The following is an 8,843-nucleotide window of genomic DNA, read 5'->3' on the forward strand; positions in this document are numbered from 1 at the left end:
CAATATTCTTCTCCTTTTGTGGTTCACCTGCATCAATCTTTCTTTGACTAACTCCTTGCTCATAAGCAATGAGTGAACCAAGAAGATTTTCAATATAATAAATATTTAGATCTTTAGACTCTGTAATTACAGTAATTTTAGCATCATAAGCAGTAGGTAAACAATGAAGAATCTTATTAACCATTTCAGCATTAGTTAATTCCCTACCAAGTGCATGCAAAGAAGTGACAATTTGTGTGAATCTTGTGTACATGTCAGAAATAGATTCATTTGGTTTCATACGAAACAACTCATAATCATGTAATAAGATATTGAGTCTTGATTGCTTAACCTCATTAGTTCCTTCATAAGTTATACAAAGTCTATCCCATATGTCCTTTCCACTTTTGCAAGTGGAAACCCGCATGTAGTTTTCAGATTTTAAAGCACAAAAGAAGCTATTTAAACATTTGGCATTTAGTTGAGCTAAGTCACATTCTTCTATAATCCAATCTGCAAAAGGTGTTTCTACCCTAACTCGATCAACTAATCTAGTTGGTTTTGTATAACCTTCCTGGACTAGGATCCATATACGATAATCAAGTAAAGCACAAAAGAAGCTATTTAAACATTTGGCATTTAGTTGAGCTAAGTCACATTCTTCTATAATCCAATCTGCAAAAGGTGTTTCTACCCTAACTCGATCAACTAATCTAGTTGGTTTTGTATAACCTTCCTGGACTAGGATCCATATACGATAATCAAGTGGCTGTAAGAAAGTAGACATACGTGTTTTCCAAAAATTAAAAGGTATATTGTCAAACAATGGAGGTCTAGTAATAGAGTAACCCTCAGGTGTATTTCGATTTCAGAATTAGCCATCTACGTTAATCAAAAATTAGTTTAAACTTATGATTTTGAAACAGGGCTCTGATACCACTTGTTGTGTTTAGTGAATAGGTTGTTAGACCTAAGTTAATGTCCCAAGGCTACCAAGAGGGGGGGTGAATTGGTATTTTTAAAAACTTAACCCTCTTTGAAGTTTTGTAGAACCAAAATGAAATTTTTAATGAAATTTTTTATAGAAAAGTTTTTCAACTACAGAGTTTTTTAAGCAAAAGAAAAATGCGAAAAATAAAAAAGGTAAAGTAAAAGACACAAGATTTATAGTGGTTCGATCTAAACCAGACCTACATCCACTTCCCAGAGACACCCTCTGAGTATTACACTAATACCAATAGTGTCTCTCCTTTTGCACCCACAGCAAGGCAGAGAAGCCTTTACAAACACTCTTTTCACCACTACCCGGTGCGATAGAGAACCGTTGTCCTTTTATACAATCCACAGTGTTGGCAGAGAATCGTCCGTCCTTTCACACTCTCCTAGTGTAGGCAGAGAACCCTTCGTCTTTTCACACTCTCCTAGTGTCGGCAGAGAATCGGATCTCCTTGACAGATCTTCTCACAAGAAATCTAGAAGGAAGAAAGAAAAGAGTGAAGTAATCCCAATTCACAAGTAGAGATTCTTACCTTTAAACACCAAGTGAAGCCTTCACGCTCCAGTGGTAGAAATCCTCCTTTGAATGCTCTCTCACACTCTCTCCTTGACTTTTCTCTCAATAGGCATGAAGATCAAATGGCAAAAAGATTGGGCGGCAGTCAAATTTGAACTATTTATACAAAAGACAAGAAAAACTGCCCAAAAACTGTAAGTTTTCAATTATGTATGCAGTAGATCATCCCGTACGATCGTGGATCGTTCTGGATGATTTTACTTAAAGGGTCGGAAATGAACCTTATGTATATTGGTACGAATTATTTTCGTACAGGCTAACCATCCCGTACAAACCAAGTTCGTCCGGTATGAAACAGTTATTACATTAGTCAGTTCACGAAATTCTTCAGGACGTAACCAACTGACGTAAGTCGGTTCAGTTCGTCCTGGGACGAATAGGTTTCGTCTGGACGAAAAGAGCAAGCTTCAATACAAAGACGTTCGTCCTGGGACGAACCTTATTTCTCGTCTGGACGAACAGGGCACGGTGAGAATACAGAGACGTTCGTCTTGGGACGAACCATTAATTTCGTCTGGATGAACAGTAGAAAGTGAGAAGAGTTTTTGCTTGTCCAAGGCGCGGAGTTGTGTGGAAAGAGAAAGAGGGAAAAGTGATTAATTTTTTAGCATCCTATTTAACTAAACATTCCACGACCTAGCACTACTTTATTTTTGCATCTTTTTTCCAAGAAAAAATATAAGGTGACTCGTGAGCATGCAATCTTAAACCATGCTATCCAAGTGGGTCACTCTTCCTTGATGTTTGGAAACTAATTCACTCTTCCTTGATGTATGTCATTAAAGGCTCTGCCTCTATAGGTCTAGGTCAAGTACTTTTCTTAGTGTACTCCATATGTGTAGCCATTAGTGTTTCAGGTCACTTGAGTAAGGAGCAACCTTTTCGTATTTATACTCTCACCAAGCAGAAAATTGAAAGTTTTAAAGAGGGAGAAATTATTGTGTACGCAATCCGAACACATAGTAAGGTTCGGATACTGCGTATTTACTGCTTATTAAAGAGGAGGGGGATGAGGAAGAGGGAGGACCTAGTGAACCACATTTGACCAATTAGGCCAATTCGAGTGGTCATAGTGCCTATACCACTAGGTATTTAAGTGATCAGGCTGTCAATTATAGGGAGCAGATGATAGGAGTATCCATTTTCTATGAAGAGAGTAGGGAGTGGTGGAAAGGGATGTCAAATCACTTAATTTGTCCCCACGTGATGGATATGAAAGGAAGTGCAATTATGTTTCACGGTTCAACAAAGCATTAGTTAGTATGTCTAAGAGGAGTCCATTCATGGAAAACTCTATGTTTGGCACCCACCGACAGCAACATATGATGATGATTATAAGAAAAATAGGGAAGAGGATTGAGATTAGTCCTTGTTGTTTTATTTTTCTTTGATTTTAATTTTTTTTGCTTAAGAGAGATATAGATGAGGATGATGTTGTTGTTGTTCTTGTTGTTGTTTTTTTTTTTTTTACTTCTTTATTTTTTTTATTTTCTTTTCTTGAAAACATCCAGTGATGATGTTGTTGCTAGTTATTCTTGTCCATGGTTTGTGCATTAGTGATAGCAAACATTATTATGTTTGATACTAATTTCTATTATTTATATGATATTGTGTTTTTTTTTTTTTTTTTTTTTTTTTTTTTTTTTACTTCTTTATTTTTTTATTTTCTTTTCTTGAAAACCTCCAATGATGATGTTGTTGCTAGTTACTCTTGTCCACGGTTTGTGCATTAGTGCACATGTTAGTGTAGCGGAGATTGAGTAAACTTTATTATTGCAGCCTTTTATACTTGTTATCATTCTAATAAAAAATCCTCTTTTAGTATTTTTCTTTGCTCATTTCGTAACTTACACACTTTAGAATATTTTGTTTTTTTGTTGTTGTTATGTAAACTTTCATTACCTAAATTTTTTATTTACTTAATTGTTGGAATGTTTTCTTATAAATGCTATTTGATAACTCATTTGACCAACAATATATAAATTGAAATTAAAAATTACTTAAAATTAAGAATAATACAATTATAGGTGCTAAAATGAATGAACAAAGAATAATGTTTTCTAATTTAAAAATCATTACATGGAACTAAGGAAAATTATCTAAGTTAATACTTCTTTTTTGAAATTCAACGCTATACCACCTAAGTAGGACTGTTGATTATAAGATTGAGTGGCTAAGCTCAGAAAAAGGAAGTACATAGATTAATTTATAATACTCATTATGAACTCAAGTATGGAATTAGTAAACTTGTACAATCCTTACATAATTCTAATTTAGGGTCAATTGATGGGGTAAAGTTAATCAGATATATAAAATAATTATTTTAATACTCATGTGCATTAAAAGAAAGAAATGAAATATAAAAAGATGAAGAGAAAAGAAAGAGAAAGCTAAAGAAAAATTAATACTAAAGGATTTTAATAAAATATTGGTATCTGAGGATGATGAATTCCTAAAGGATTTTAATACTTAATTTTAAAAGTACAATGTAAGTATGCTATTACATATGAAAGTTTTATAAATGAATTTAAAAATTAAAAAATATATAATCAATTCCTAAATGATTAACCATTCAATCTAAATAAGTAGTCCAATTGCACTATCACTTGTAGCGGAGGAGTTCAATTCAGGTATTAATGAAGAGGACTTCTTAGGATACTTTATTCATGATTGTTTAAATTAAAATTACCACATTTTGATTATTGTATTTCACATCTATATAGTGGAGTATTATCTTTCTTTCTAATCATTTTTAATTTATAATTTCTTCTTAGTTGGAACAATAAGTTGATTAATGGTGTAGACATAATTTCTTGAGGACAAGCAAAAGCTTAAGCTAGGGAGAATTTGTTAAGCAAAATTTATGTTTAATTTTATTATATTAAATTCCCCTAAGGATGTGTGTTTTATTTGATGTTCTATAGGAATGTCTCATAAAGAGGAGCAAAAATTACAAAATTAAGAACCAATGCTCGAGTGTCAGAACTATCAGCACCGTAACATCCTGAATGCCCTGGTGCCAGGGAATGATATTGCAATGTTGGAGCCTTTAGAAAATTTCTTTTACTTCAGTGTCCTAGTGAAACAAAGTTCAACACCGCAATGTAACTTTGCATCGTAGCATTATAAGTGAACATTGCAGTGTCATAATCTTGAGAAAAAATAATAAATAATTCAATGTTGAAGCGTCATCCTCGGAAGTATCGTAGTGTCGGATGACATAAGCAAGCGCCACCCATCTTTTGTAGCCTCGCACTGGATCAGTTAAGCATCATACTAAATCAATTAAGAGTCACACCAGATGATTCAAACATTGTAATGGAGCACTTTTAGTAGTTCTACAATGTTGTTCATATTGTAACATCACAACACCACCTTGTCGAGAACTAAGGTGACTGCGTCTATTTTCATTTAAGTATAAAATTATATTTTTTATTTTTGTAAGAGAGAAACTAGAAGATAGTGAGTGACATACAGTGGAGTGGCTGGTAATCCTTATAGAGAGAAAAATCACACTTATGAGTGGAAAGGCGTGTAAAGAGTGAAGGTTTAAGGGGTGAATCACTTAGGGAAGAATCCATCTACATGATTATTTGGGATTATTCATTTGGGTGTTATTTTCTTCATATTTTCTATTTTTAATCTTTGCTTGAGCAAGTAATGGAATGTACTTTGTTCCATTTTATTTTTATGGCCAACTAAACTCTAATTTTAAGCTGATGACGTGAAAATTTGTGTATATCCTAATATAGTGTCTTGCAAATAATTGAAAATTATTATTATTTATATCTCCCATACTTAATTTAAGCTATGTAATGGTCATTAATAAATTTCAAATCTATTATGTTACATTGCATTGATAGAGGAATGTTGAAATAATTAGGAGTATTGAAATGGAATGCTTTCATTATGAGACATAGGATGATTAGGATTCTAGGATTTATGGAGATATAATAATTATAGAGAGGCCATAAACCTTTTATTAACCTTTACAAGCTTTACAAAGATCTAAAAGTGCATAAGCTCTAATTCACAACTATTTTATATGAGTATACTTAGGAGAACATATATTCATTCACCATCATTAGTCCAAAATATATTTAATTTGGTTATCTCAACTATTTTTTTAAATATTTTTAGTAGTTCTAGCAATTAAACCTTAGTTTTTTGCATAGGATAAATTTAGTAGTTTAAGTAGGAAGTTCTAGAGTCACTTATGGTTCACCTATTTCCTTGTGGGTTCAACACTCTTATCATAACACTTATTATTTGATTGATACATGCACTTGTATTAGTTGGGAGCATTTAGCATATGAATGTGTAGTGGTATATAGTGCATTAGCATACAATTTTTTCACCAATAAATTATTAAAACTCTCCACTTATACAAGATAAATAACCCTATCATTTTTTACACTTGTAAGATAGCTTTAGTAAAGGTTAATTTAACCATTTTCATAGTAAGTAGGTCAAAGGTCAGAGGAATGTCAATTTTACTTGCAATTTTGGAGATCTAAAATTTAGACCAATATAACATGAGGAAAGAGTATGTAATTTTACCAAATAGGTGTCACAACCCAATTCGATAAAACTCAAAGACTGAATAGGTCCTATCGTATTAATTTCCAACAAGTAACCGCATGAACTAAGTTTTAATTATTCAAAATTTTCCTCTAATTTTAACTTTAAAATAAATAATAAATTGTAGATCTACTAATAAAATAAATATACCAAAAATAAACTCATACATAAAGTTCTCTTTTCATTATCATCAAAAGGAATATATAATAATTACACTATAGTACATAGCTAGAGACTAGAATATAGAATAAAGCAGAATAAGAGCTAGCCATGACTATATAAAAGTCAAAAGAAAGAAATATATATACAAACTCAGATCATATCATGATATAACTACTTAACTGACCCTTTTCCTCTTTTAGACCCTAAAAATGGAAGGTAAAATAATTGCGAGCTTACACAGCTCAGCATACCACATTTAGCAATCAAATTTTTAAATGAATGAATTATTAAACATTTAATTGAGTGTTAAAAGAAATATAATGAATTACTACTGAGCAAAATAAAAATTATTATTTTTAGTAATTCAAATAACAGTGTTGAAAATATAAGTAAATAAGCACTACATATCAGACAGAATTTTGAGAATTTCAATTCTTATGCCTCTGAATGCTAGCACTAAAAAAGTTCCTAAAATCCCTAGTGAAAACTAGAAGAAAATTACCTACATGTTCAGAATCTCAGTCTTTATAACTTATATACAGTTACAAAATAAAAGTGTTACAGGTGTAAAGTTATTCTCATTTTTGTAATGTGGAAGTTTAAATTAAATTAAGAAATTTTAAAAATTATCATATTTTATAAAATTGAGAAAGATAAAATGTCACCTACATCAATCCAAGCAACTTTCAGAACTGTATCATTAGCTAAAAATGGATTGAAGTCACAAAAAATAGGCTTTATGTCACAAGAAATCCATTTCTCTCTCTCTCTCTCTCTCTCTCTCTCTCTCTCTCTCTCTCTCTCTAATCTGTCACTCTATGGAGAAACTAAAGTGGGTGAATAGTGGATTTAGATATTTCATTATTAAAATTTAGCCTAGCAATGCATGGCCACATGATGCCCGCCATAGTGCTCTTTCAGGGATCCTATAGTACCACAGCGCACCCCCAAGAGTTGTCACACCAAATGTTTTTCCAAGATTATAGGTGCTAAGAGAGTTGTTATTTGCATGTTTTACATTCTTGCAACTTGTATAATTTTGATGATTCCAAATATTATTATTTTAAGTATCACTCCTAACACTTTTTGGAAGAATTATTTTTGCTCTTGTGTGGACTAACATTTCAGGATAATCGTACTCCAGAATACTGAGGACTTCAAATCAAATTAAGAATATCATAGTTTAGAAATTAAAGTATGTATTTTTCATTCTATTGAGTTTGAGAGATTGTAATTGTTATTGAGTAGCTTAGCACATACACACTTGGGGAGATCTTAAAAAATCATACTGATGGTATGGAACGATCAGGTCAGTTATCCCCTCAGAAGAGAAATGGAACGAACAGGAAGTGAGAAAATTTTTCTAAGTCCTGATCGTCCATACGAATTTCCCTATTCATCCTGGGACGATGTGCTCTAGATTCTCACATTGAATTATTCGTCCAGATAAAGTGTACTATTCGTTACTGGACGATGGGCTCTGGATTTCTCACTTTGTATTGATCGTCCAGATGAAGTATATAATTCTTCCCAGGTCGATTGGCTCTGGATTCTCACTTTGTGTTGATAGTCCATATGATTCATCCTGTTCGTATCAAGATGAAGTTCTCTGGACACATGACCTGAACTATTCGTCCAGACAAACACTCATCTTCGTCCCAGGATGATGTCCTCTATTCCTTGAAAATTTGGGATCGTCCTGCAGTTTCGTCCAAACAAACCCTTGATATAACTGTTCGTCCCAGAACGAACTTAGTTCATATGGGACAATAATCGAGTATGAAGTCAGTTCGTACCAATATACATTGGGTTCGTATGCAACTGTTTTTATACTTTCGTACAGGACGATCTAACGATCGTCCGGGACAATCAACTATGTACAGACTTGAAAGTCAGTAGTATTTGGATGGTTTTTCATGTCTTTCTTATATAAGGTACACTTAAAACTGTCTTGTAATCTTTTTCCCTATTGATCTTCATGTAAATTGAAGGGAGAGTGAAGGAGAGAGTGTGAGAGAGTGTTTGAAGGAGGATTCTTATTACTGGTGCGTGAAGGATTCATTTGGTACTTAAAGGTAAGAATCTCCAATTGTGATTTTTGATTACTTCACTCTTTTCTCTCATCCTTCTAGATTTCTCGTGAGAAGATCTGTCAAGGAGATCCGATTTTTTGCCGACACTCATGGAGTGTGAAAGGATGAAAGGTTCTCTGCCTACACTTGGAAAGTGTGAACAATTGGGGTTCTCTGCCAATACTTGGATAGTGTGAAAGGACGGACGGTTCTCTGCCAACACTTGGAGAGTGTAAAAGGACGGACGGTTCTCTTCTAATACTTGGAGAGTGTAAAAGGACGACGGTTCTCTGTCGCACCGGGTAGTGGCAGAAGAGAGTTTTTGTAAAGGCTTCTCCGCTATGGGTGCAAATGGAGAATCACTAGTGGTATTAGTACAATAATCGGAGGGTGCCTCCGGGGAGTGGATGTAGGTCGTGTTTGACCGAACCACTATAAATCTTGTGTCTTTTTATTTTCCGCTGCCTTTGCTTTTT

This window comes from Dendrobium catenatum, unplaced genomic scaffold, assembly GCF_001605985.2.
Source record: "Dendrobium catenatum unplaced genomic scaffold, ASM160598v2 fragScaff_scaffold_611, whole genome shotgun sequence".
Lineage (NCBI taxonomy): Eukaryota > Viridiplantae > Streptophyta > Magnoliopsida > Asparagales > Orchidaceae > Dendrobium > Dendrobium catenatum.